We start from the raw sequence: 14,531 nt of genomic DNA, 5'->3' as shown, positions 1-14,531 counted from the left end.
GCCCTCTTCGAGGTTGCAGACCCTTGCTCCTTGAATCCTCACGTGCGAGAAAGGGGGCTGCAGCACTCTCTGGGGTCTCTTTTATAAGAGCACTAATGTTATTAATGAGGGTTCCACCCTCATGATTTAAATTATCTCCCAAAGGCCCTACACCTCCTAATACTATCATTTTGAAAGTTAGGATTTCAACACATGAATTTGGGGATGGGGAGCTGGGAGACAACAAATGTTAAGTCCATAACAGTATCTTTTCCCAGCACAAATAAATGAATGCAAATCTTTAAGGAAAAACCACAAAGAAAAAGTAGTAATTACTTGTGGGAAGTCGAAGACTGGGATTACAGGTGGCAGTTAAGGGAGACTTTAACCATATCTATCATCTTCTAAATGTTTTCAAGCTGGGAGGACAGATTGGTAAATCACTTGTTTAAATAACTTTTTTCTTTTCAAAGTAATTTAAAACATTATTTTATTTTGCAACAAGCATATATGTTACCTATACATAAAAATAGAAAGTAAAATTTGCACAAATTTTCAAAATAAAACATAATACCTTGAAGAAGTTGTTTTATTTGGGGGGCAAATTACATATTAGAGCCTCACAAAATATGCATTTACCTTGTTTTGTTGTTAAAGGAATTTTGAAAGAAAACTTTCAGAAGCACCATAGTAGCTGAATGGGATCCTACTCCATTTCCTTCTAATTTGATTGATAACACGTTTATCCACTTACTCAGGCCAGAATCTCAGCTACCTATTTGTCATGCTCAGGGTTAGGTTCCAGCCCCAGCTGAGAGCTGAGGGGAATGGGTGGATGTGGGGAAGGGAGCTGGAAGAACACACAAGAGACAGCAGGTAAATGAGACATGGCTTTATTCAGCAGAGCCTTCACAGGGTCAGTGTTACATTTATACACTACACAAACAATAGTGGCTGAGAGCCAGGTGGGGAGCTTCTCTCTGTTGTGTCTATGTGGCTATGATTATCTAAGATATGGGACTGTGCCCTTGCACCCCAGTCCTGCTGAGTTATCTATGCTGTTTACCTTGGCCTATGCCTGCTGCTCTATGCCTTCGTCGCTGCAGCACAGCCATGTTCCTTATACCATCTCTTCCCATTCCTTTCATATTTAACCAGACTTCAAGGCCTGCCTCCTAAATTTCTCCAGAACTTGTCAAATTCCTCTTAATTCTCACTTATCTAGGTCATCCTTCTCTCTCACCTGAATTACTGCAAAAGTCTCAATATTGGTTCCTTTGCCTCCATTTTCATGGCTGTGTGTGTGTGTGTGTAGAGACAGGGGTCTCAAATTCCTGGGCTCAAGCAATCCACCTGCATCAGCCTCTCAAAGTGTTGGGATTACAGGCAAGAGGCCCCAGGCCCAGCCTTTATGATTCTTTTTAACCCGCTGACACACTGTTACCCTCATGACCTTTAAAATGTGAGTATCATCACGTCATTCTATAGCTTAGAATTTTTGGTGGCTCCCAGCATCTATTATTCATTTATGCAACTTAGCAGCAAAATAGAGTCATGACATAAAAGGGAGGCTAACTGACCACCAGAAGTTTTGTCTTCATTAGCATAGAGTTTTAGCTTGAAGATAGATGCTATTGTGTCAAACCCTATTAACCTCAATAGGGAAAACACCAGGTTCAAGAGGTCAAAGAAGAGACCCAGAGCCAGGAAACAAGACATGGGGTTCTATTAGGGGCTTATATGCAGGAGAGTCCAGTGGTGGTGGGTGCGACAGGAAAACTGCAACCACTGAAAAACAGCATGCTGTTGATAGAGCATTTTCATTTGACACCCTCCCATTAATTACTTCGACCTGGCAACCTTCATTTAACCCAAAACTCAGGGCCTCAATCCCCTGTATCACCCGTGTTCTATGAAATGGGCTAGGGGGAGGGGTCTCAGATAGTCTTCATAGAAAAGGAACAAATCTCCTGACTGACTATACCAGGATTCCCTGGCTCAGAACACACACCTTCAGAAGTGTCTGCCATATAGGGCCATTCTAAGGGTATGCTTAAGTTATTGCTATCAGGGGCATTTATAGAAGTTCAGAAGCAAATTGATTTCTTAGATCACCTTGCATCTAGATAAGCCAGTTGACAAAGTCTGATCTGTGGAAAGTGAGAAAATGTGATGGGTGCTTCTGTGATTCACAGGCTCCTCCTTGCTTTCTTTTTCCTTCATCAGCTGGATGCAGATCATGAGGTTTGACAGACGGTAGGGCCATGAGATAGAAAGGAACTGGTCTGTGAATCACCACATGGAGGCATCTGCCCTGTTGATCACATGCATGGGAAATAAGCTCCTGTTGTAGTTGAGCTATTGTAGATTTAAGGTCTGTCACAGCAGTTGACCTACACTAGCTAATGCAAAGGATATGGTTCCTGCTATCTCTCAATTATTCATCATTCCCAAATTTTCACTTTACATTAAAACAATACCAAACTAATTGCTTTGCTCTGAAAAAAAATCTGCATTTTTTTCTTTTCTTTTTTTTACTGCCAGTGCACATTTGTTCATCTGTTTTCTAATTTCTGAAATACAGATAACGTAATAAGTATTGTTTATGGGTCAGATATGCTGGTTATGAAAACGTAACTCACAGACCTCTAACTACAGGGACTTCCATCTGCAGGGCTCCAGATATTGCACTTTTAAGCCCACAATAGGGAACTCATGCTTCCCCCGACTGTCCCCATTATTGCAGCTAATACTAACAAAGAACTGTTAATTAGAGACACAGAATTCCTCTGTCAATTTTGACTCAAGGACCCCTTGATGCCTGCTGAACCTTCCTTAGCTGCATGGAAGTCTAGGACTCTGCCATCTAATCCCCCTTCCCTCTCTCCTTTACTGAGAGTCAGATTCCCATCACAGTCTCAAGATTCATCCAGTTTCACCCACTTTCTTCCCTGTAGTCTCTTAAGGCATTTCATCAAATAAGATCCTTGCATATTTAATTTTATTTTGGTGCCCCGCTTCTCAGTGAACCTCAATTTGAACACAGGATATTGTGCCAAGCATGCTGTACAAATTAGGTAATCCTCGCAAAGTCTTCTCAGATAAGTACTAATATTTTACAAATCTCTAGACTGAGGCTTGGGGATACTGAGTAATTTTCCCATCATCTCACATTTTCACCCCCCACCCCTACCACCTGGTAAACTTTCACATTCAAATCTCAACTTGGGGGTCAATACTTCCTCCATTTCTTATCATAGAGAGGGTTAAACTACTTCTTTTTTCTGTGCAAACTCTTCTTTGTTGATCCTGTTTTTTTTACACGACTGTTTCCCCTATTAGACCTGTGAACCACCTTGATGCGAGGACTTATACATTTCTGTATTTGTAGCACCAGTGTTAGCACAGATGCCTAGAATAAACTTAATAATTAGATTCAGTTGAATAGTGTTGGATTTAGCTGAGTTGATTCTGAATGAGATAATATAGCTACGTGCGAGAAAATGAATTTTTGGTGAGTAGATTGAACTCAAGAAACAGCGTATAAAACCGAAATTTCAACTAGGCACCTATGTTTCAATAAATGGGAAACTACAAAGCAAGTTGCCAAATTAGCACTTGAAGAATTAGAAAATAATTCTGAGAAACGGTTCTATAATTTTTGGACCCCTTGGCCAAATCAAGGAGTTAGAATACGGAAGAAAAAGACTTGCAAAGACATTTCTTTACAGAAAATTGTTTCTCTGCTGTGAGTCTACCACCCCCTAGGGGGAAGGGTATGTAGTACTAATGCAATATTTTCCAGCTGGAGAATTAGATTTTCCTTCCCCTCTCCACCAAGGGAAATTTAACCAGGGAGAACACAGCTGCCTTAGTGGTGTGAAGAGAAGGCTATGTGCTTGGGATTCTTAGGGCTCTCAGAGTTCAGTGGGGCAAGGGATGCATGAATTCTTCCTGTGATCAAGAATAGGATCAGGTAGTGGAAGAGAGACAAAGCATACAGTAATAAGACTTTTTCCAATAGGGTCTCCTCAGGGGTCAGAGTCCCCAGTAGCAAGAATATGGAGGCAAATTGGCTCATTCCTGAGGAGCACTGAGGAAGCAATCCCATAAAATTATCTGTAATAGAGATGTATCCATCCTAGTCCAGGTAACTAAGAAAAAGTAGAACCCAGCAGAAAAAAAAAAAAAAAAAAAAAAAAAAAAAAAACTCCAATGAGCTAATGAAAGTGTCACACAAAAAAAGAGTTAGTTTTAAACATCTCACTAGAGGTTAGTAGTTTGAGACCAGCCTGGGCAACCCTATCTCTACAAAAAACAAAAACAAACACACAAACAAACAAAAACTAAGAGATTAGCCAAACATAGTGTTGTATGCCTGTAGTCCCAGCTACTTAAGAGGTTGATGCAGAAGGATCATTTGAGCCCAAGAGTTCAACGCTGCAGTGAGCCATGATTGTGCCACTGCACTCCAGCTTAAGTAATGCAACAAGACCCTGTTGAAATAAAATAAAATAAAATAAAATAAAATAAAATTAAATTAAATTAAATTAAAAAGTGCTTGACCCAAGAGCACAAAGCTAGCTGATAAAGGTGCCAATTCAAGTAAGAACCAGCCTGTCCTCTGAATCTCCTCCCACCTCCTTCCTTCCTATTTCACCCCTCTCCACTAGAATCCCAAGGCAGCAGCTGGCAAGGAAAAAGGAGAAGCACCTGGCTGAGAAACATAGATTACGTTACCAAACCACACTTTCTCATTCACAGACTTGCTCCCTGAAGCAGACCAAAGCTGGGGTGGCGGTGGAGAGAAGAGCTTTTATAAGTTCAGTTCAGGGAATTGAAGGGTACATTTGACTGAACATTTTAATTACTAAAAGCAAGCAAACTGTGTTTTTACCTGTCTATTAATAAAAGTGAACACAAAAGTCAAAGGCCTGCCTGAGTTTTCATTTGAAAGAGAAAATTATTTCCCCTGAATAAATTTTTTAAAGTTGATGGGAAATGAAAATAAATTTGTACTTTGATGTGTGAGCCTGGCCCTTATAAGTTCTGCCTGTTCCATATACCAGTGTCATCACTATCAAAATCACTGAGATCATCATAATTCAGAGTCAGGGTAGACTGCAGACAAACAGATTTTCTAGAATATGGAAATCCACAGGCAGAAATACCATCCAGGCTCACCGAGGCAAGACTCTACTTTTTCTTTCAAGGTGAAGCGCTAATCTTTGTAGTATCAAGTACGGTTCAAGAGGCTTAATATTTTTTAATGTTCTCTTAAGTTGGACCATATAAAATTTTAGGGCAGAATAATAGCTCTCAGTGTGATCTTTAGACCAGCAGCATCAGCATCACCTGGGAAGAGGTTACAAAATGCAAATTCTTAGTCACATTTTAAATTTACTAAATTAGAAATTCAGAGAGGGGGCCCAGCAGTCTATGTTTAACAAGTCTTGTAGGTGATACTGATGCAGCTAAAGTTTGACAGCCACAGGTGTAGGGTATCCCAGAATACAGTACTGACACAATTCCCTGTATTAAAAGTCAGAAATTTTACAAAATTTTAGCTTTTTTGTTTTAAATTTAGGCAGCAACAGGACACCACCTGAACTAGTAGATGATTGTACCAAAATATAGATGCGTATCATGTGGACACTACTAATTGAGCAAAGGAATGACAGCAATAAGTAACACAAGAAGTCATGCTAGCTTCCTTTGACAAGTGTTTTATGTGTCAATAAGCATTAACAGATAGGACTAAGCCTAGTACAAATGCATTTCTCACACAGGACATGTAAATATCATGACCATGACTATTCTGCATGTGAAATTGTTTTAAAAAACTTAAATTCCTCTTTGAGTCCCCTCCCATTGTATGGGAGCTCTGTTTTCACTCCATTAAATCTTGCAACTGCACTCTTCTGGTCCGTGTTTGTCATGGCTCAAGCTGAGCTTTTGCTTGCTGTCCACCACTCCTGTTTGCCGCAGTCACAGACCCCCAACTGACTTCCATCACTCCGGATACGGCAGGGTGTCCGCTGTGCTCCTGATCCAGCACAGGCACCCGTTGCCTCTCCCAATCGGGCTAAAGGCTTGCCATTGTTCCTACACGGCTAAGTGCCTGGGTTCATCCTAATCGAGCTGAACACTAGTCACTGGGTTCCACGGTTCTCTTCCATGACCCATGGCTTCTAATAGAGCTATAACACTCACCGCATGGCCCAAGATTCCATTCCTTGGAATCTGTGAGGCCAAGAACCCCAGGTCAGAGAATACAAGCCTTGCCGCCATCTTGGAAGCAGCCCACCACCATTTTGGAAGTGGCCCACCACTATCTTAGGAACTCTGGAAGCAAGGATCCCCAGGTAACAATTTGGCGACCCCGAAGGGACCTGAACCCACAACCATGAAGGGATCTCCAAAGTGATTGGAAATGTTCCTCCCAAGGCAAAAACGCCCCTAAGATGTATTCTGGAGAATTGGGACCAATTTGACCCTCAGATACTAAGAAAAAAATGACTTACATTCTTCTGCAGGACCTCCTGGCCATGATACCCTCTTCAAGGGGGAGAAAGCTGGCCTCCTGAGGGAAGTATAAATTATAACACCATCTTACAGCTAGACCTCTTTTGAAGAAAAGGAGGCAAATGGAGTGAAGTGCCATATGTGCAAACTTTCTTTTTATTAAAAGACAACTCGCAATTATGTAAACAGTGTGATTTGTGCCCTACAGGAAGCCCTCAGATCTACCTCCCTACCCTGGCATCTCTCTGACTCCCTCCCCAACTAATAAGGACCCCACTTCAACCCAAACAGTCCAAAAGGAGATAGAGAAAGGGGTAAACAATGAACCAAAGAGTGCCAATATTCCCCGATTATGCCCCTCCAAGCAGTGGGAGGAGGAGAATTCAGCCCAGCCAGAGTGCATCTACCTTTTTCTCTCTCAGACTTAAAGCAAATTAAAATAGACCTAGTTAAATTCTCAGATAACCCTGATGGCTATATTGATGTTTTACAAGGGTTAGGACAATCCTTTAATCTGACATGGAGAGATGTTACTGCTAGATCAGACACTAACCCCAAATGAGAGAAGTGCCGCCATAACTGCAGCCTGAGAGTTTGGCGATCTCCACTGTCTCAGTCAGGTCAATGATAGGATAACAACAGAGGAAAGAGAACGATTCCCCACAGGCCAGCAGGCAGTTCCCAGTGTAGAACCTCATTGGGACACAGAATCAGAACATGGAGATTGGTGCCACAGACATTTGCTAACTTGCATGCTAGAAGGACAAAGGAAAACTAGGAAGAAGCCTATGAATTACTCAATGATGTCCACTATAACACAGGGAAAGAAAGAAAATCCTACCGCCTTCCTGGAGAGACTAAAGGAGGCATTGAGAGAGCATACCTCTCTGTCACCTGACTCTATTGAAGGCCAACTAGTCTTAAAGGATAAGTTTATCACTCAGTCAGCTGCAGACATTAGAAAAAAACTTCCAAAGTCCTCCTTAGGCCTGGAGCAAAACTTAGAAACCCTATTGAACCTGGCAACCTCGGTTTTTATAATAGAGATCAGCAGGAGCAGGCAGAACCGGACAAATGGGATTCAAAAAAAGGCCACCACTTTAGTCATGGCCCTCAGGCAAGTGGACTTTGGGGGCTCTGGGAAAGGGAAAAGCTGGGCAAATCGAATGCCTAATATCGCTTGCTCCCAGTGCGGTCGCGCTTCCAGTGCGACACTTTAAAAAAGATTGTCCAAGTAGAAATAAGCCGCCCCGTCATCCATGCCCATTATGTCAAGGGAATCACTGTAAGGCCCACTGACCCAGGGAATAAAGGTCCTCTGAGTCAGAAGCCACTAACCAGATGACCCAGCAGCAGGACTGAGGGTGCCCGGGGCAAGCGCCAGCCCATGCCATCACTCTCACAGTGCCCCGGGTGTGCTTGACCATTAAGGGCCAGGAGGTTAACGGTCTCCTGGACACTGGCACAGCCTTCTCAGTCCCGGACAACTGTCACTGATCTGTCACTATCCAAGGGGTCCTAGGACAGCCAGTCACTAGATACTTCTCCCAGCCACTAAGTTGTGACTGGAGAACTTTACTCTTTTCACATGCTTTTCTAATTATTCCTGAAAGCCCCACTCCCTTGTTAGGGAGAGACATTCTAGTAAAAGCAGGGGCGATTATACACCTGAACATAGGAGAACACCCATTTGTTGTCCCCTGCTTGAGGAAGGAATTAATCCTGAAGTCTGGGCAACAGGACAATATGGATGAGCAAAGAATGCCCATCCTGTTCAAGTTAAACTAAAGGGGCTGGGCACGTTGGCTCATGCCTGTAATCCCAGCACTTTGGGAGGCTGAGGCGGGGGGATCACGAGGTCAGGAGATCCAGACCATCCTGGCTAACATGGTGAAACCCCGTCTCTACTAAAAAATACAAAAAATTAGCCGGGCATGGTGGTGGGCACCTGTAGTCCCAGCTACTCGGGAGGCTGAGGCAGGAGAATGGCGGGAACCCAGGAGGCGGGGCTTGCAGTGAGACGAGATCGTGCCACTGCACTCCAGCCTCGGTGACAGAGCTAGACTCCATCTCAAAAAAAAAAAAAATACTGAAGGATTCCACCTCCTTTCCCTACCAAAGGCAGTACCCCCTTAGACCCGAGGCCCAACAAGCACTTCAAAAGATTAAGGACCTAAAAGCCCAAGGCCTAGTTAAAGCATGCAGTAGCCCCTGCAATATTCCAGTTTTAGGAGTACAGAAACCCAATGGACAGTGGAGGTTAGTGCAAGATCTCAGGATTATCAATGAGGCCGTTGTCCCTCTATACCCAGCTGTACCTAACCCTTATACTCTGCTTTCCCAATTACCAGAGGAAGCAGAGTGGTTTACAGTTCTGGATCTTAAGGATGCCTTTTTCAGCATCCCTGTACATCCTGACTCTCAATTCTTGTTTGCCTTTGAAGATCCTTTGAACCCAATGTCTCAACTCACCTGGACTGTTTTACCCCAAGGGTTCAGGGATAGCCTCCATCTATTTGGCCAGGCATTAGCCCAAGACTTGAGCCAGTTCTCATACCTAGACACTCCTGTCCTTTGGTATGAGAATGAAATCACTTTTAGCTGCCCGTTCAGAAACCTTGTGCCATCAAGCCACACAAATGCTCTTAAATTTCCTTGCTACCTGTGGCTACAAGGTTTTCAAACTAAAGGCTCAGCTCTGCTCACAGCAGGTTAAATACTTAGGGCTAAAATTATCCAAAGGCACCAGGGCCTTCAGTGAGGAATGTATCCAGCCTATACTGGCTTATCCTAATCCCAAAACCATAAAGCAACTAAGAGGGTTCCTTGGCATAACAGGTTTCTGCCGAATATGGATCCCCAGGTATGGCAAAATAGCCAGACCATTATATACACTAATTAAGGAAACTCAGAAAGCCAATACCCATTAGTAAGATGGACACCTGAAGCTGAAGCAGCTTTCCAGGCCCTAAAGAAGGCCCTAACTCAAGCCCCAGTGTTAAGTTTGCCAACAGGGCAAGATTTTTCTTTATATGTCACAGAAAAAACAGAAATAGCTCTAGGAGTCCTTGCACAGGTCCAAGGGATGAGCTTGCAACCCATGGCATACCTGAGTAAGGAAACTGATGTAGTGGCAAAGGGTTGGCCTCATTGTTTACAGGTAGTGGTGGCAGCAGCAGTCTTAGTATCTGAAACAGTTAAAATAATACAAGGAAGAGATCTTACTGTGTGGACATCTCATGATGTGAATGGCATACTCACTGCTAAAGGAGACTTGTGGCTGTCAGACAACCATGAGGAAAGTAACTAAAATCATAAATCCCCACGGCCCTCCCTTATCATATTTTTCTCTTTACTGTTTTCTTACCCCCTTTCACTCTCACTGCACCCCCTCCATGCCACTGTACAACCAGTAGCTCCCCTTACCAAGAGTTTCTATGGAGAATGCGGCTTCCCGGAAATATTAATGCCCCATCGTATAGGAGTTTATCTAAGGGAAACCCCACCTTCACCGCCCACACCCATATGCCCCGCAACTGCTATAACTCTGCCACTTTTTGCATGCATGAAAATACTCATTATTAGACAGAGAAAATGATTAATCCTAGTTGTCCTGGAGGACTTGGAGCCACTGTCTGTTGGACTGACTTCACCCATGTCTGATAGGGGTGGAGTTCAAGATCAGGTATGTCTGATGGGGGTGGAGTTCAAGATCAGGTATGTCTGATGGGGGTGGGGTTCAAGATCAGGCAAGAGAAAAACACGTAAAGGAAGTAATCTCCCAACTGACCCGGGTACATAATACCCATAGCCCCTACAAAGGACTAGATCTCACAAAACTACATGAAACCCTCTGTACCCATACTTGCCTTGTAAGCCTATTGAATAGCACCCTCACTGGGCTCCATGAGGTCTCAGCCCAAAACTCTGCTAACTGTTGTATGTGCCTCCCCGTGCACTTCAGGTCATACATTTCAATCCCTGTACCTGAACAATGGAACAACTTCAGCACAGAAATAAACACCACTTCCATTTTAGTAGGACCTCTTGTTTCCAATCTGGAAATAACCCATACCTCAAACCTCACCTGTGTAAAATTTAGTAATACTATAGACACAACCAAATCCCAATGCATCAGGTGGGTAACTCCTCCCACACGAATAGTCTGCCTACCCTTAGGAATATTTTTTGTCTTTGGTAGCTTAGCCTATCGTTGTTTGAATGGCTCTTCAGAATCTATGTGCTTCCTCTCATTCTTAGTGCCCCCTATGACCATTTACACTGAACAAGATTTATACAATTATGTCGTACCTAAGCCCCACAACAAAACAGTACCCATTCTTCCTTTTGTTATTGGAGCAGGAGTGCTAGGTGGGCTAAGTATTGGCATTGGCAGTATCACAACCTCTACTCAGTTCTACTACAAACTATCTCAAGAACTAAATGGTGACATGGAATAGGTCACTGACTCCCTGGTCACCTTGCAAGATCAACTTAATTCCCTAGCAGCAGTAGTCCTTCAAAATTGAAGAGCTTTAGACTTGCTAACCACTGAAAGAGGGGGAACCTGTTTTTTTTTTAGGGGAAGAATGCTGTTATTATTTAACCAATCCAGAGTTAATCAATCCAAGAACGGTTAATCAATCTGGAGTTAATCAATCTGAGAAAGTTAAAGAAATTTGAGATCAAATACAATGTAGAGCAGAGAAGCTTCAAAACACTGGGCCCTGGGGCCTCCTCAGCCAATGGATGCCCTGGATTATCCCCTTCTTAGGACCTCTAGCAGCTATAATATTGTTACTCCTCTTTGGACCTTTAACCTCCTTGTTAAGTTTGTCTCTTCCAGAATCGAAGCTGTAAAGTTACAAATGGTTCTTCAAATGGTGCCCCAGATGCAATCCATGACTAAGACCTACCACGGACCCCTGGACCAGCCTGCTAGCCCATGCTCTAATGTTAATGACATCGAAGACACCCCTCCTGAGAAAATCTCAACTGCACAACCCCTACTATACCCCAATTCATCAGGAAGCAGTTAGACTGGTCATCGGCCAACCTCCCCAACAGCACCTGAGTTTTCCTGTTGAGAGTGGGGACTGACAGACAGGACTAGCTGGATTTCCTAGGCCAACTAAGAATCCCTAAGCCTAGCTTGGAAGGTGACCACATCCACCTTTAAACACAGGGCTTGCAACTTAGCTCACACCTGATCAATCAGGTAGTAAAGAGCGCTCACTAAAATGCTAATTAGGCAAAAACAGGAGGTAAAGAAATAGCCAATCATCTATTGCCTGAGAGCACAGCCAGAGGGACAATGATCGGGATATAAACCCAGGCATTCGAGCTGGCAATGGCTACCCTCTTTGGTTCCCCTCCCTTTGTATGGGAGCTCCGTTTTCACTCTATTAAATCTTGCAACTGAAAAAAAAAAAAAAAAACTTAAATTCTTCACTAAACACCTTAGAATTCAGGTAAAGCTCAGATAATTTTTTTATATATAAGCCATACAATTGCACTGTTTATTAAATGAGCTGGAATCTTGTGGTTTGTTATATGAATAAGTAGCTGAATTGTTTCTTTCTCCCTCTCTGGCATGTGCATGTGCATACACACGCAAACACACACCCCTATTAAAACTCACACCAGCATATAAGTAAGTGCAAAGCTACAACTACAGATCTACCAGGAAGGTGATGAAAACAGTCAAGGCTTCCAGGTGTTCAAAATAACAAACCTGCTCAATATCATTCATTTATTCAACCTGCATCTGTTGAACACTTAAATACTTGTACCAGCCTCATTATAATATTAATAACTAATATGTAATATGCCTTTTTCCATGTCAGGCACATCATCCTTGTAAGAACTTTCTCAGCCAGCCATGGTGGCTCATGCCTGTAATCCCAGCACTTTGAGAGGCCAAGGTGGGTGGATCACAAGTTCAGGAGATCAAGACCACGCTGGCTAACACAGTGAAACCCTGTCTCTACTAAAAATACAAAAACTTAGCCAGGTGTGGTGGCGGGTGCCTGTAGTCCCAGCTACAGGCTGGGAGGCTGAGGCAGGAGAATGGCGTGAACCCGGGAGGCAGAGCTTGCAGTGAGCCAAGATCGTGCCACTGCACTCCAGCCTGGGCAACAGAGGGAGACTCCATCTCAAAAAAAAAAAAGGAATTTTCTGATTTAATCCTTATAATTATTCAATATGGGAGTATTATTATTATTTCCATTTCAAAGTTAATTAACAACCAAACTCACCTCACTGGCAAGTGGTAGAGCCAGGTTGTCAACCCAAGAAGTATATTGTTTGTTTCCTTAACTACTACACTACATTGCTCCCTATGATAACTGAGAGCCTTTTATACACTTGTTTATAATAATATAGTCTGCTTATTGCACATAAATTATTCACTCTGCCTAAATTTTATCAAGCCCTGGCTCTACTATTTACTAACTGTAGAAACTCAGGCAAGGTACGTAACATCACTGAACCAAAGCTTTTGCCTCTAGCTTGTAGGGCTGTTATGAAGATTATATAAAATACATACAGTACTTGGAACATAGGAGTTCCATGGAATTCTTAGAAACACTTAGGAGTACAAGACTCTACCACCATTACTAGTCAGGGCTAACTAGATCAAGGCAGACCTGTAAAGTCTTCGTGGTAGACAGGGTTATTCTACATATTTCCAACTTGGAAACTGGTTGGCTTCATAGTGTTTCCTGTGAAAAATGTGGCTTTGTATATTCAGTTGAAAAAGACTTTAAGAGGTCTGCTTGGTCCAGAGCTGAGTTCAAGTCCTGAATATCCTTGTTAATTTTCTGTCTTGTTGAACAGTCTAATATCGACAGTGGGATGTTAAACTCTTCCACTACTATTATGTGGGAATTTAAGTCTCTTTGTAGGTCTCTAAAAACTTGCTTTATCAATCTGGGTCTCCTGTATTGGGTGCATATATAGTTAGAATATTTAGCTCTTCTTGTTGCATTGATCCCTTTACCATTATGTAATGCCCCTCTTTGTCTTTTCTGATCTTTCTTGGTTTAAAGTCTGTTTTATCAGAGACTAGAATTGCAACCCCTTTTTTTTTTTTTTGGCTTTCCGTTTGCTTGATGGGTCTTGACTCTATCCAATTTGCCAGTCTGTGTCTTTTAATTGGGACATTTAGCCCATTTACATTTAAGGTTAATATTGTTATATATGAAATTGATCCTGTCATTATGATGCTAGATGATTATTTTGCCCATTAGTTGACGCAGTTTCTTCATAGTATTGATGGTCTTTACAATTTGGTATGTTTTTGCAGTGGTTGGTACTGGTTTTTCCTTTCCATATTTAGTGCTTCCTTCAGGAACCCTTGTCAGGCAGGCCTGGTGGTGACAAAATCTCTCAGCATTTGCTTGTCTGTAAAGGATTTTATTTCTTCTTCACTTATGAAGCTTAGTTTGGTTGGATATGAAATTTTGGCTTGAAAATTCTTTTATTTAAGAATGTTCAATATTGGTCTCCACTCTCTTCTGTATTGTAGGGTTTCTACAGAGAGATCTGCTGTTAGTCTGATGGGCTTCCCTTTGTGGGTAACCCATTCTTTCTCTCTGGCTGGCCTTAACAGAACTATCCACCCCAAATCAACAGAATAAACATTCTTCCTAGCAGCATGTCACACTTAATTGACCACATAATTGGAAGTAAAACACTCCTCAGCAAATGTAAAAGAACAGAAATCATAACAAACAGTCTCACAGACCACAGTGCAATCAAATTAGAACTCAGGATTAAGAAACTCACTCCAAACCGCACAACAACATGGAAACTGAACAACTTGCTCCTGAATGACTACTGGGTAAACAACAAAATTAAGGCAGAAATAAATAAGTTCTTTGAAACCAATGAGAACAAAGACAAAATGTACCAGAATATCTGGGACACAGCTAAAGTGAGGTTTAGAGGGAAATTTATAGCACTAAATGCCCACAAGAGAAAGCCGGAAGGATCTAAAATCGACGCCCTAACATCACAATTAAAAG

The 14,531-nt window shown here is 42.4% G+C and overlaps 1 pseudogene; it reads left to right on the top strand.

Annotated features, from left to right (window-relative positions):
• Positions 1 to 11,543, top strand: part of LOC131384058 (syncytin-1-like) — a 45,279-nt pseudogene extending 33,736 nt beyond the window's left edge.
• Positions 11,544 to 14,531: the final 2,988 nt, after the last annotated feature.

Source organism: Hylobates moloch, unplaced genomic scaffold (genome assembly GCF_009828535.3).
Source record: "Hylobates moloch isolate HMO894 unplaced genomic scaffold, HMol_V3 SCAFFOLD_8, whole genome shotgun sequence".
NCBI lineage: Eukaryota > Metazoa > Chordata > Mammalia > Primates > Hylobatidae > Hylobates > Hylobates moloch.
This window is presented reverse-complemented; position numbering and strand designations above follow the sequence as displayed.